Source organism: Eriocheir sinensis, chromosome 18, assembly GCF_024679095.1.
Source record: "Eriocheir sinensis breed Jianghai 21 chromosome 18, ASM2467909v1, whole genome shotgun sequence".
In the NCBI taxonomy this organism is placed as follows: Eukaryota; Metazoa; Arthropoda; class Malacostraca; order Decapoda; family Varunidae; genus Eriocheir; species Eriocheir sinensis.
In genome coordinates, this window is record NC_066526.1 from 19,031,559 (window position 1) to 19,047,035 (window position 15,477).

At 47.7% G+C, this 15,477-nt stretch overlaps 1 long non-coding RNA gene across 2 annotated transcripts in view; it reads right to left on the reverse strand.

Moving 5' to 3' along the window:
- Positions 1–4,867, reverse strand: part of LOC127000412 (uncharacterized) — a 147,798-nt gene extending 142,931 nt beyond the window's left edge. For both annotated transcript variants that reach the window (XR_007754025.1, XR_007754026.1), the window contains exon 1: positions 4,495–4,867. This is a non-coding gene — a long non-coding RNA (uncharacterized LOC127000412). The remainder of the gene's footprint in view (positions 1–4,494) is intronic.
- Positions 4,868–15,477: the final 10,610 nt, after the last annotated feature.

Here is a 15,477-nt window from a genome sequence, read left to right on the forward strand (position 1 = left end):
GGTATGGTTAGGCAGGGCAGGTAAGCAGGGAAGGAAACGGTGTCTTACGGGCAGATATGGTTAGTTAGACGGGGCAGGTGAGAAGGTAAGGAAACGGGGACTTTGGAAGGTATGGTTGGCAGGCCAGGTAAGCAGGGAAGGAAACGGTGTCTAACGGGCAGGTATGGTTAGGTAAGGAGCCCAGGTGAGAAGGGAAGGAGAGCGGAAGGAACCTCTACTTAGCTGCTCAGTCGTGGCTACCTGGCTCCTAGTACGCTGCTCTGTTATTTGTGTCTCCCCGAGGTGTTGGTGCCTGTCTCTGTTTCACGTATTTGCTTTGGTGCTGCTGTGACTGCCTCTATTTTTCTCTACTTGGTGTGATTTATCATTGCCTGGCCCTCTAATCCACTTGATATTTTCCTGGAGTTGATTTGTAATGGTTCGCTGCAATTTTACAACTCTGATTTGACACACTGGAACGGTGCGGGGTGTATTTTGGGTCCATTTGGCGAAATTTTGGAGCATGACTGACTTTTTTTTTCTTAAGGTTCGTGTGACAGTTTAGCCACACACAAGATATATAAACGTATTTATGACACGAAATTACATACAGCACCCACGAAGAAACCAAGAAAATCGTAACAAAACGGCAACAAACGCGAGATTCACACAGCAACATCTATTTCCAACAACACCACCAATAACATCGACATTCAATCAACAATAAAAATCAAAGCAATTTCGATAATTTTCACATTTGAGCTGAAAACTTTTCCATACCAATAAGACGTAACTTTTGTTTTAAATGGCCCAGGGGCACGCACGCACACAGACACACACACACACACTAGCTTCCTCGATAATCGTGTCTATCCAAGTGTTGGTCCAAGTGTGAATCTCCTATCCTTGCAGAATCATGAGTGTAGTACCTCGCTTAAGGTACCTCCATCGTCCCCTGCTTGGCCCTACCTTCCTTTCTTATTAGTGTACCTCCATTCCTCACTGTGCTCATGTGTTCCTTCCTCCCTTAGTCTGCCGGTGTGTGAGTCTCCTGTCCTTGCAGAGCCATCAGTGTATCTCGCTTACGACTGCACCTCCACCGTCCCTTGCCTGGCCGTACCTTCCTTTCTTATTAGTGTACCTTCATTCCTCACTGTGCTTCCTCCCTTAGTCTGCCTGTGTGTGAGTCCTTCATTGCAACACCATCAGTTTATCTCGCTTACGACTGCACCTCCACCGTCTCCTGCCTAATCTAACCTAACCTAACCTTAGTGTACCTTCCCTTCTTGGTGTACCTGTATCCGTACCTCTATTCTTCACAGGACTCGTGTGTGTACCCTCCACTACATTTCCCTGTGCGCCCATTAATTCTTCTACTTTGGCCAGGTATGCAGGTAACTTGTTCTCGCTAATAAAAGACGCCGTGTACGCAGCTTCCTCCCTGACAGCAGCCACGTGTGTACCTGAGTGCATACCTGGCCGGAGTGAGCACCGCGGCTTTATCTGATGACAATGTCCCTACCGACGTGTCACGGGGGACGACACACCTTGACGAGCGACCAGGAGCGTCACACACACACACACACACACACACACACACACACACACACACACACACACACACACAAACTCATTCCTACGGTATTTCCTTTCTAACTAAAAACTTTTCACACACACACACATTTCCTTCTCAACTATTTCCTAATTTCTATGACTTAAAAATATTTTCACTTACACACACACACACACACACACACACACACACACACACACACACACACACACACACACACACACACACACACACCAGAAGGAAGGACAGCACGTTGCCAGCACTGCCGCTACTGACGCTGGACTGTTGTTGGCTGCTGCGAGTCAATCAATGGTTTTAAATTTTGTGTCCGTGTCAATAATACGTGTTCACTCCTCTATTCAGACGTCAGCGATTGGTTCTGAGGCTCGGCTGGTTTTACGGCTCCCCACGTTCGATGGATCTGAGGCCCACTCCACGCTCTTGCCGGGAGGGAATATGCACAACGTGATGACAAAAAAAAAATTCTCTAAAAAAGTCACCCAAACAAATGCTGACTAATGAGTGATTGCCGGATGATAATTTTTAGATTTTACTGATTCTGTATGAGTTTCTTTGTTATGGAGTCTTTTAGAGCCACAATAAAATCTCGTCGTATATAATCCTTTAGAATGCACAAAAAAATGTCACTCAAAAAATTGCTTCGCGAACACTTAAATAAAAAATGGTAACAGAATCATTCCGTTTTTTATTTATTTTACAGATTCAATATGAGTTCCTTTGTTTTGGGGTATGTTAGTGCCACATAATATTGACGCGTAATACTGATTGAAGCACAAAAATTTCACTCATAAATATTTACGTTGCGAGGACTTAAAAAAATATAATAAGTTGTTACCCAATGATTCTTTTTTTTCTATTTTTACGGATTCTATGAGTTTTTTTGGTTACGGTCTACTCGTGCTATATAAAATCTCGACTTACATTATATAATCCCGAGAAAAGCACAATAATTTAACTCATAAAAAATTACTTCCTTAAAAAAAAATTGCTGTCGAGTACCTAACACATGCGTCGCCTCCCTCTCCAAGCATGCCGGACACGTGACAGAAAATCAAGTGGACGTTTATGCAAAAATATTAACTAACAAATTGCTTGCGAAGTCCTTTACGTCACTTGCATCAACGCGGGGCATAAATCTTGATCTTTATGCCAAAGGTTAATTCCGGCAAGATGACCAGCAGAAAAAAATACAAACATGATGTAAGAAGTATTTATATGTCGCTTCATTTTTTTTCTTCTATTCCGGCATACTGACATCTGCCTTATACCCAAGTCTCAGAAAACTAGATACTACACGAACAGAAACCTTTACTGGGCGAGTTGCATGACACACGTTCAAGAAATCAGACAATATTTTCCTCGGAACTAACGATACTTTGATGTAAGTGTAAAATAGTTTAGTATTATTTTAACTTTTTCTTTCTATTACGTGAACCGCAACACTTGGGATAGAACCTCACAAAACAAAGTATTCTTGGAACTGCATCATTTCACACGTCTTATATTTTGCTCACATGCTTAACACGAACACTCAAAACACAAAATTTCACACAACATGATATTCCTTGCACTGTTTTCTTTCACACGATCTGCCATTTTGTCGAGCACTACAGACGTAATACGATGCTTAAAACGACACACACGAAGTTTTCAGAACGTAAAAGAGCAGCGAATAACGAACGATAGCTGGGCCGAACGTGTCAAGCTTACAACCGAGCGTATCACATTTACAACCAACGTGCGATACCTACACCGAACCGTACGATAATCTCCGCGAAATACGCGATACTTTGAATGAATACAAAATAGTTTCAAGTTGAGGCACGAGAGAAACTTGGGGAGCATGTGTATGAGCCGAGTACAACAATGTGTAATCTATTGACAACTATTCAGGGTTTACAGCGACACATACGATATTCGCAATGGAACACAGTATTTCGAGGGAGCACGCATTAGCTTCAACATAACGTACTAAAGAAACGTGAGCGGATTACAACTGAGCGTGGAGTTCGCTACCCACATCATATATAAGGCCCGTATTTACAACGCGGTGTACGATATTTACAAGCAGAGGCGCGGTGTTGAGAAAACGGTCCGCACAAGTATCGCCTTCGTAATATTCCTGTCAGTTGTTGTTTCTCGGGCATGCAGGACACACACACCCTCGCTGCGTGCATGACCTGTTGCCGGCCACATCCTGGACACGGCGCGGCCCCCATCACGGCTACACACACACACACACACACACACACACACACCGTTTCGGCCCAAACTCAAGCCTAAAACGAGGTTATAAATAAGCATCGCCAGGGAAGATTAATGAACTCTCTAATTGACGCGCGCTGCCGGTTAACTAAATATTCGGGATGGCAAATTTTTTATTGTAAATCCGCTCGAAAATAAAAACTGGGGCGGCCGCTGCAAATTCATAATATTCTCCTCGCGTGTAAACCGTACCGGGCGGAGGCGATTTTAAGTTCACGGTTTACGGGGCTCAGGTGTTTACGGCAGGCCGGTCACCTATCTGACCTCACCTGGCGGCTCCTTCTCCCTCTATCTCCCGCTTTATCACCGACAAGTACGTGTGACTGTAAACAACCGCCAATGTCCAGAAGTCACCCCCTCACCCTCACTCACACCCCCGAGGCAGCAACTTTCATCACTCGTTGCATCCCTAAGAGTTTAACACCTTGCTTTACCTGTTTGTCTACCTGCGTGCCTGCCTCATGCAATATCTAGGCTCCAAGAATCCCCGTGACATAAATCCTCCCAACAAACTTTTCTCCCTTTGATGTTAAGAGGACCACTTTTCGTCTTAACAACGTAAATGAGCGACGTTTATAAACAGTTAACAGCACGACAGTTTTCCATTGTTTGCACTTCCACTGTGTGTAATTATAAAGAGGAGTTTGCTTGCTTACCTTCATTGCGCTAACATCCACAGGCAGTTTATCCACGAGTAAATCCCTTCTGGCCGCGTTCACTGCCACACAATAACAATCTCAACGCAAAGAGCTCACAAGCACACTCCAGCCCCGGCCTGCCAGCGCGTGGCCTCACTGCTCCACTAAAACTTTTTCTTTCCGTCTGATTTTCCACTCAGACGCTGCCCAACATCTCCAGAAGGCATTCATCAATATATCCGAACATGCACTTTACAACAACGCACAATAGATCCACGGAATAATCACCGGAGCGTCGGGGAAAAGTGACTATTTGAGAGCGTGCGGGCGACGTGTCCCGACGGTGTGCTCGCGGGGCTGGCTCAGGCCTCACTGACTGACCCTTCATCCACCCGGCGCAGTTTTTGTCCAGCTTCCAACCCCGATATCTTTCCCATTTTCCAAAGCTCGCCGATACTTTCCTGCGCAAGGTATTATTTTACACTCAACGTTTTCTCCTGCCTCGGTCCGCCTGCAAGATCTAGTGTCGAAGGTGTTGTGACTTGATGTCGGGAAAATGAGTTTTAATCCTTCGTCTGTCGCGTCAGGTATGCCGCGGTCCCCCCTCCGCCCGCGGCAATATGGGTGTGGGGTGAGACACAGGGCAGGAGGGGACAAGGGGGAGGAGACGACGGCCACGGGGGACTGTGGGGACTCAGCACGACACAGGGACTCAGAAATGCTGCAGACACGGGTTTTCGCCACACAGACACAGGGAGAATATTTTCAGATGGACGACAAGTCTCGGGGATTCGCTGACTCACAAAAACATCCTGCAATGCACAAATCTTGACCTTTGGCTTCGTGTGGGACACCCGGCGGAGCCCACGCCACTCTTAACTTTTCCTCGCCGCATTCCATCATATCCCAGACAGTCTTAACTTGACACTACATTAAGCAACGACGGTTAAGAGCAAAATTATACCTCACAAAGAATATGTAAGAGTCCTCGAGCCTGACACTTCAAAACTTTGTCGCTAAAACGTGGGTCTGGAGGCAGCTGGCAACTCTCCCTTGTCTCAGGCTGTAGCTTCTGGGCTCATTGGTCGACGGCCCGCCAAGCCCCGCCCCCCGTCAGCATCCAGGCAGTAAACAACCCGCTCTTCATTTACGGACTCTTCTAATACACACCGTTACCACCTGTTATTCATGCTAAGGTCGACAAGGTGTGGATTTTATACATGAGTGGAGTAATGGCGATATTTGATGGAGGAAGTGGGGCGGCCATTGCATTGTGGGGGCCAAGTCGACGCAGGACTGTATCAACTCCTTCAACCTACTCCTCCTCCTCCTCCTCCTCTCCTCCTCCTTCCAGCCGGTCCCGCCGTGTCTGCAGACCAATTATAATCGCCGGACTGCAGGTTCACATATCAGACATTTTTGGCGCATATCTTACGCTGCCGAACTGTGCGACGCTCGGCCAGGAGACAGTGCCAGGAAAAAAGAGCGGCAGTCATTCTGGAAACGAAATGTCACTTGGCGTTGGGCGACGAAGCATGCACACGGCTGCCGCTCATGGCGATATACGACCGCGACTTTTTCCTTTGCAGTAATTATCATTTTCTTAAGCGCTTCTTGTCGCTACCGGACCGTGAAGGATCTAGGGTATTTTCACAAGCTCACCCAGACGACGGTCGCCCAAGGTCTTCCCAGTGAGGCGGCGGACACCTGTTCCCCCGACACTGACGGATTTTGGCTTCCTATAATTAACTTGTCCGCCACAGCCTCCGTGGATGACGGGAATGCAGAATGCTATGCCCGGCGGCCTGTTATGATGTATGCAACACCTCGCGGGGTACACACACGCGCGTCACTACCATCCAACACTTTTTTACAATGCTGGAAATATAAAGGATAAAAAAAAAAACATGAGTCCTGGAGAAAAAAAACATAACTAAAAAACGAGAAAAACATAAGTGAAAAAAAAAGTTTATTTCCACCTCCCTCTAATTGGACCCGGGATGAGGGGGTAATACACACACACACACACACACACACACACACACACACACACACACACACACACACACGCCGCCAGTTCACTTGACGTCACACAGACTCGTAACCCTCACAGGCGTTTGCTCAGTGCGCGGATGAGGGCGGCGAGAAAGCTCTTGACGGAGGAGCTATAGCGAGCACGAGGGTGGTAAAGGAAGCCTGAGAGGGCAGGAGGTGCGGTGGAGGGATAAGGAGGAAGATAGGAAGGACAGAAGTGGAAGGAGGAGGAGTGGGGGTGGTGGAGGGGCCGTGTGGTCATCGGAGGGTGGGCGGCCGGCAGCTCACCCCAAGTCCGGGCCAGAAGGCAACCCACACACCGCCCAGGGCTGCATGTTGCGGCCTCGGTCGTGACTACCGCGCACCGTCATTAGGCTCAGGTGACGCTTTCGCCAAGACGCAACATTCTGCAATATCTGAATTTTTACGAGGCTCATTTGGCTGTCATGGGAAGTGGCGGGGCTTTTAGGGACATCATGACGATCCTTCACCGGGCTCCTGTAGTAACTGTCTCTCGCGGGGCCTCGAGGTCACATCAGCGCTGGTCATTAGGTGAGTCAGTTGGCTTCCGTTAAAGGTTCGTAACTATGACTTCAGGAAATAATAATCCAACTTAAAGAGAAAATACCTGACGTTGTAGAAAATTATGATTTGTTTATACACTTAATGACTGCAGACATTTTTCTTATTATCATTTTATATTGGATAATTGAAGCTCTGTCTCGTGGTGTTGCCTCGCGTCTACACCACCGTCCAAACACTCACGCGGACGTTCCCCTCATCTGCTTCCTCTTGGCCTCACTCAGCGTCACCTCTTCCGTCATTACCCCGCGACGACCCAATAAGGAGAGGGCGTTAATTGGCACAAGGAGTGTGTGGTGGGTGGGATCATTAGCCGCGTTCGGGACCAGCTGGCGGGTCGGCGGCGCTGGGAGGGAGACAGGGAGGGCGGCAGGGTTAGGTAAGGGCCTTGTGGTATGCCGCAGACCACCGCCGCCGCTGTACCGCCGCTCCCGTCACCCTCTACCCTCGCCTCGTGTGAACTGGTCGCGGCAAACATTACTCCTTGTGGCGTGTCCTCGAAGCTGAAGTGAAAAACCTTAATCGCGTTATTCGTGACGGAGGGACGCGGGCAACACAAACCCACGCTCGGCAAACATTCGAATTGTAAATGCATCGCACATCTATTCTGTTTCCATCACTCCCTCGCATTAGGTGGGTGGCTCCTTTCATTCCTCCTCGGCTCGAACTAATTTAGGGGAAAATGCGCTGCCGTGGGAATTCAAACGGATAACCTGGTGACTCTGGCAGCGGGGCCGAGGCAGTAAAACACGGCGCCTCTCCACCGGTGTAATTGTTGGGTTTTCGTGGCCCATTTGGCGTGGGAGAGTGTGAAAAAATACCCCATCTCGGAACTCCTCCATCCTGCTGTCGGGCTTCCTCGCGTCCTCAATTCTGTTTGTATTAGTTTCCCTCTATTCAACACGCTTTTGTTCGCGCCTCATAATTAAATTTCCAGCACCGACAACCGCTGCTCGGGGTCTTCCTGGGCTGAACTCCAAACGGCGTGAGGGTCGGGTCCTTACAGTACGGCGCCGCGATGTTGCTGATGGTGGTGATGATGCCACTGTCTTCACTCACCCCGCCCCGCCCCATCCAGTCCCGCCCCGCCCCGTCCCGTTTGTGCCCTGAGCTGCGGAACTCCTGCCGGGACTCGACGGAAATTTTTATGGATGGTATTGTTTCGCGGCATAAATTGACTTGGCGGCCTGTGTGACTGTGTGGCCGGCGCCTGACAGGGCGGTGAGGGCGGCGGGAGGGACGTGACGCGGTGGTGACGGTGCCCCTCGCTGCCCTGACACGCCGCCGCAACACACACACACACACACACACACACACACACACACACACACACACACACACACACACACACACACACACACATGAACAAGCAACCAAAACATATCCTTATGACAGTATTTCCTTTTTATGACAAACTTTCTACTCACAGTTACACACACACACACACACACACACACACACACACACACACACACACATACTCGGGCTGCGACCACGACGTGAATGAACTATGCAGGTAATTTACATTTAAATGGACTTTCTTAGAAGCGAAGGCAAAGCAAAGGTCATCCCTACGACGAGGATGAACTCTGGGTCCAGGAGACTGTGTTCTCAGGGCAGACGCTGTGTTCTCTGCCTCTCCTGTAGGTCTGTGTGGCCCTGGACGCTGGAGGGGAGGGGGGATTGGGGAGAGGAATGGGAATGGGGAGTGGGGACGGCATGACTCTCCCGGCCACTGTTTGCTCCCTGGATCCTCCGTCTTTCTGTTCCATTACAGCTACGGGAAATTCGTACGTTTTACTCCCCGCAACAGCACGGAAAGAAGCGCCGAGGAGCCACACGCACGCACACACACGCACTCACAGGGCCTTCACGCAGGTACGCCCCACAACGCACTCAATTTCCCATCGCTACGCAGCTCCGTCACCAGCCCAAGTCACCTCATTTAAAGTGATCGGAGGCGCCTCGAGTTTCAATCCATCTTGAAGTCCCGTGAGGCGAGGCGCAGCGAGCGGATAAAAAGGATGGAAGACGCGTTGTCCAACTTTTCGGTAAAATGATACTTTCTTCAACGTGTATTGACTGTGGAATCCAATAGCCTTTACCCTGCAGCGTGTGTACTCAGTCCTCGACGTAATTCCTCCTATTTCCAGACAGCTTGGAATCAGCACAATACTTTTCACTTTCGACTTAACTTTTATTTCATCGGATCTGACTTTGTACGACGGCGGGAATAATGCATCAGGGGATCGATCCTGACACCTGTGCCCCGAGCAACTTTACTTCCCCGCATCAAAGATTCAGGCATCGAGTAAATTAATAGCATGTCTCTGGGCCAGCGGAATGCGTTGTCCGAGTGATGCAAACGCTGTGCTAAATATCTGTGGCACCGACGCGCTCTTTCAACGTTACGCTTGCGAGGAACGACGATAAGTAGACCGATAAGTAGCATTTATCAGCACGATGCGTAATGGGTCTTGCTCCGCCTTGCTGGAAAACCGTGCCGGAGGAGGTAAGAAACGACACCAATGGGGAAAGATGAAAGGGGTATAAAAAATGGGCCAAAAAATGTGTATTAATAAATAAATGAAAAAAAAGGAAATGTGGTGAGCAAACGAAGGCAAACGAGAAGAAAGACTCGTGTATAAAAAAAAAGTCAAAGGAATGTGATTATCCAAAAAAAAAAAAAAACGGAATTGAGGTGAACAAGCAAAGGACAACAAAGACAAAGTTAAACCATAAAATATAAAAAGAGTAAAAAATAACATCACTAAATAAACAAGAAACCAAGAAATACAAGAAAACGAAGACAGACGAAACAAAAAAGGGAATAGAAAGAACCGTCATTAAAATCAATAAAATACAAACCCAAGCAGAAAACGGCGCCCAAGAAGTGCCTACATTGGGATAAAATAACACCCCCTAAAAATAAGATATACCCCCCGAACACAGAAAAAAAAAAAATAAAGAACACCAATCCCTCGCCCGGCCGTCTCGCTGCATTATGGACGAACCCGCATTCACTTTCTCTCCCAAACAGGTCGCCAGGAAGGTAAATACTCACGTCATGAAATTCAAAACGTCAACTCTATCCGGTGTCTCTCTCCCTCCATCCCTCCCGTCCCTCCTTCCTTCTTTCCTTCCTGGGGGGGGGGGGGGAGGGACTCAGGCACCACCTTTCCTCCCTTACCTGCCAGAAGAAATATATAAATGAATAATAATGTGAAGGAACTGCATAAAGTCAGTGCAAAAAATAATGTTGTGTCAAAATTTTTAGATGTTATTTTTAAATGTTTCCTTTTCAGCTTCCGGTTCACATTTTTTTTTTTTACAACAAAGGAGACAGCTCAAGGGCACACAAAAAAAGGAACAATAATAAAAAAAAGCCCGCTACTCGCTGCTCCTAAAAAGAATCCAAAAAGGTGGCCGAAAGAGGGGTCAATTTCGGGAGGAGTTGGAGTGATGTTTTGAAATGCTGATACAAACACTGACCGCCGTCATTAATATATTAGAAAACGTATGTGTGGAGGTGTATAAAATATGGGAAAGCACAGAATCAAATAAATTGTCGCACTTGAAGTCATGTTCGGAAAGTTAACACAAAACAAAACATATTTCCACGACCTTTCACTTTAATAAACTTACAAATTTATGTTGACCAAGTATGGGAAGAATCGATATGAATGTGAAAGGGGAGAAAAAAACATATCTTAAAAGGTGCAATCGGGGACTCTATCAAACCTTTCCCTTTGTAGTGCGCTCGTCGATATTAAGTAATCACAAGACGAAGTTAATGTCAATCATCTTAATGGCAAATCGTACACACACACACACACATACACACACACACACACACACGCATAATATTGACGAAAAGGCCTATTAGATAGAATAAGCCTCCCCATTAATCGTTTCTACCTGCCATTAGCTAAACAAAAACACCTCTTAAAAAAAACGCAGAAAAACAAAACAGAGGGAGGAGGAAAACAACAAGAGGGAGGAAAACAACAACACACTGGACAAGGTAAAAAAAAAAAAAACTATTAAACACGTAACGGGCTTCGAAACACACACACACACACAAAAAAAAACGCACGTACACACACTTGACAAACAAACAAACAAACAAACACATACACAAACACCCGATAAACACTGACTTCTGCTGCGATGTAAGTTTGTCTGCCTTTTTTTCTCTACCTATTTTTTTCCTTCCTTCTCTCTCCGTTTCATGAATTTTACTAAACTTCGCGCAAATAAAGTTTGGCTCAAGTTCATTAAAGTTTTCCCCGCCAAGGCAAAACATTCTTTCCCTTCCACAGACCTCTAATTTTGCCTTCGTGTGGCGCCCGACGCGAATAGGAATGTAAAAATCTGTTTGAAATCATGGAAGGCCCGTCGTTTTTTTTTTTTTTTTTCGTCTTTTCAGCCTCATATTATTTTTTTTCAGTGGGATTTGAGGATAGTTTTACCTGGGATTAAGAGGAACAGAAACAGTTAGTTATCTCGTAGTCTGAAGATATGTCGATATGTCTGTCTGTCTGCTTCTCTGTCTGTCTGTCTGTATGTATGTATGTGTCTGTCTGTATATCCTTCTCCATCATGCACACAAACACACACAAAAGAACACACACACACACACACACACACACACACACACACACACACACACACAGGTAAGAGAGACAGGTAATATACGACTCGAAAAGTCTCCTGTCTTGGATACTTGTTTTGAGCCCCCAGAAAGGACAGCCAGACCTCCTCCTCCTCCTCCTCCTCCTCCTCCTCCTCCTCCACCTCCGCATGCCTCATGAGTCCCTGAACAACCACGTACCCTCCTCCCCCCACCCCGGCTCCACCACAACCATAACCTTCACCCCTCCTGAGTCACCTCCTAAACGTCTTCCTGCCTTCCTTCCTTCCTTCCTCCCCTCCTGTTCACCTTAACCACCACCATCTCTCCCCATCTTCCCCTCCCCGCTGTCTTCCCTTACCTGCATAGCACTACAACCTCTATAACTACTACAACTACTACTACCACCACTAACAAAAAATAAGCATACACAAACTACACTCACTTTCACCAAACGTAACAAACACCATCACCAACAAGAAAAGCATTATCAACACACTACCACCAACACCACCACCATCAACAACAACAAGCCGCCCCTTCTCACCACACCACTAACCATCCTTCTCAATGCACATGTTACGACCAGGGAGACAGCAAGGGCGGGTCCTCTGTAATGGGCGTGTTTCCTTAAGGAGCTGCGGGGAAGGTGCTAAATCCATTCACTCCGAGGTTCCGTCCACCGGGGGAGCTGTTGGGCTGGGGTGTTTCCTACCAGCGGCGAGGGGACGTAATTGCGTGTGTGGCCTTGCTCATAAGACACAGTGAGAGCAGGCAGCGTCGTGTCCCTCCCTCGTAAATAGCTGTTTGCGTCCTCTTGTGTTGGCGAGAATAAAAGCCTCGTATTCGGAGACAATGAGGACGACCGCGAAAAAGGAAGACAGAGAACGAGGAGAGGAAGGAAGAGGACAGGAGACAAAATACCTGGGAAGACGTGGGAGAAGGAAATCTTTTTGTTGCTGTAGAAGTTATATTTCGCACAGCATTCCACTTCTTGATGTAACAATGAAGAAGACCGCGAAAAAGGGAGATAGGGAACGAGGAGAGGAAGGTAGAAGACAGAGTAAACAAACAAAATGCGTGGGAAAACATGTGAGAAGGCAGTCTTTGTGTTGTTGTTGTAGCGTCATATTTCGTGTATCTACGACGCCAGTATGCTGTGGGCAAGATCTTCGTCAGTTGTTGCATCGCCTTAGACGAGGAGAAGAAGGTAGAAGTTAACGGAAGAGTAAACAAAACACCCAAGAAAACATGCATGAGTTAATCTTTCTGTTGCTGTTGTAGAAGAGTCATATTTCGTGTACAATCCACCATATTCTTGTTTGAGCGACCCCAATATATTGTTGGCAAGCTCTTCGTTAGTCGCTGCATCGTCGAGGTCCGCCTGGTGTCACGTCGCCAAATTCGGGCCGCGGCTCGGCGGGGGGGGGCGGGCCAAGTGCTGCCCCCTGGGCCATCGCGTGTTAGGAGCCCGTGAGGAGTGTGATGGCTGTGTTAGCTCGACAGTTAGTACCGGCCATAAACACCGCCACGTGGGGTGTCAACACTCGGGAACACGTATTTACAGAGCCAGCTAATGGTAAAACATAAAATATCCCGCTTTAGCTCACACCGGGCTTATCGGCGCTGTGCAAACCAACGCTGATTTGACTTAATATCGTATAAACCACGCTAATCGAAGGTTACCACACGCCCACCTAAACGAGTCTTGCCCATAACAGCCTCGAGGTAATCTCCACAACTAACGAAAGGGAGAGAAAAAAGAGCTAATCCATCTACTCCCTGAAAGCCAAACAAACCAAAACAAAAACTATCCAGCGTGCCTTCATAAATTCCAGCCACGTCCGGACTATCAAATTGGAATCTATCCGAGTATGGGTTCGAAAAGCATCCAAGCCAAATAGTCCTAAGCTAACCCAAACAAACAGGACGTCCAATATTTCTCGCCCAGCCTGCCACTGCTAACCCAACGAAGCCTAACCCATCTCGCAGCTAACCCAACCTTGCGTAAAATCCGTCTCACTACCTATCCTTCCATCCTCGCCTCTCCTCCTCCTCCTCCTCCTTCAGCAGCATCAAACCAACTCTCTCTGTACCCCTCCCCCCCCTTTAGTGATCTCGTTTCTCTCTCTCTCTCTCTCTCTCTCTCTCTCTCTCTCTCTCTCTCTCTCTCTCTCTCTCTCTCTCTCTCTCTCTCTCTCTCTCTCTCTCTCTCTCTCTCTCTCTCTCTCTCTCTCTCTCTCTCTCTCTCTCTCTCTCTCTCTCTCACCTCGATACATACACTTCTCGATACACCTCCAGGACGAATCATCTCGGGAGGAGGAGGAGGAGGAGGAGGAGGAGGAGGAGGGAGGTAGAAAAAAAAAGAAGAGTTGGAGGGCCATTGTACAAGGCTTAAGCTGGCGAGCGGTCACCTGGAATGCTTTTAGGGATTATGACCCTGATATATGAGGCGAGGGACGTGGTGTTCTGTTAGGGGGGAGGGGGGAGGGGGAGGGAAGGGAGGGGGAGGGGGTGGTCCTGTCTAAATCTACCTCCACCCTGCTGCTGCTGTTACTTCTCTCTCTCTCTCTCTCTCTCTCTCTCTCTCTCTCTCTCTCTCTCTCTCTCTCTCTCTCTCTCTCTCTCTCTCTCTCTCTCTCTCTCTCTCTCTCTCTCTCTCTCTCTCTCTCTCTCTCTCTCTCTCTCTCTCTCTCTCTCTCTCTCTCTCTCTCTCTCTCTCTCTCTCTCTCTCTCTCTCTCTCCTGTGACCCTTCCCCGCCATTAACTCCACCTTTCTTTCCTCCTCCTCTTCCTCCTCTCTTCTTTTCTTCTCCCTCCTCCTCCTCTCGTAAGGGCTCTCTCTCCCTCCCTTCTCATCCCTGGCTCCCTATTCTCCCTCAACCCTCTCTCTTTCCTCCTGAAATTCCCACCCTTGTCCTATTTGTTATCTTTTTCCCTCCCCACGACCCTCGCCCTCCGTCCTCCTTTCCTCCCCGCACAATAGAACGATAATCCCCTTTATTCCTCGCCTCCCCCCGACATATTACTTCCACAAAGGGAGTTCGTGCGATGAAGATGTTTCGATGAATTTCAATCCCGGAGTAATCGCCTTCCCCATCCGCCTTTAGAATCCCGGCAGCTCTTCTTCATTTTACTGGATTATTTTTCTTTCTTTCTTTCCTCTTCGCTCCGCCTCTCCTAATCATCAGTCCTTATCTCCTTGCTTTGCTTTCAGAATATCAGCAGCTAGTCTTTCTTTCTGTAACTCTCTCTATCGCTTTTTTTTTTCTTTCGCCCTTATCCTGCTTCGCATAATCCTCATCCTCATCCGCTTCCTCAAAACATATATAAGATTCAGGAATACAAATGCTGCTTCTTCTCCTGCTCCTCCTCCTGCCGCTGCTGCTGTTCCCGCCCTACCGCCCGCTCTCTGCTAAGCCGTTGGTACGGTTATGATCCAGGGATTAATTTTGTTTACGAATAAGTTTCCTCCATTTACGAGCCGGAGTTTATGGAGGGGAAGGGATGGTATAAATATTTGCCTATTACACTTTTATATACCCTCTTAAATTAACCATTAATCTCGGGGAGGGGAGGAGGAAGGGCGGGCCAGGCGGACAGGTAAAAACACACCAAATTAGCGCAGGTGACAATACAGATTGTTCTATAACCCAGGTGACAAAGTTAAATTCGTCTCACCTGGAAGACAATGAAGGCGGCGGGGCGTTTCAGCTCTTATCTGAGGCCTACGGTCACCTAACTCTACCTGC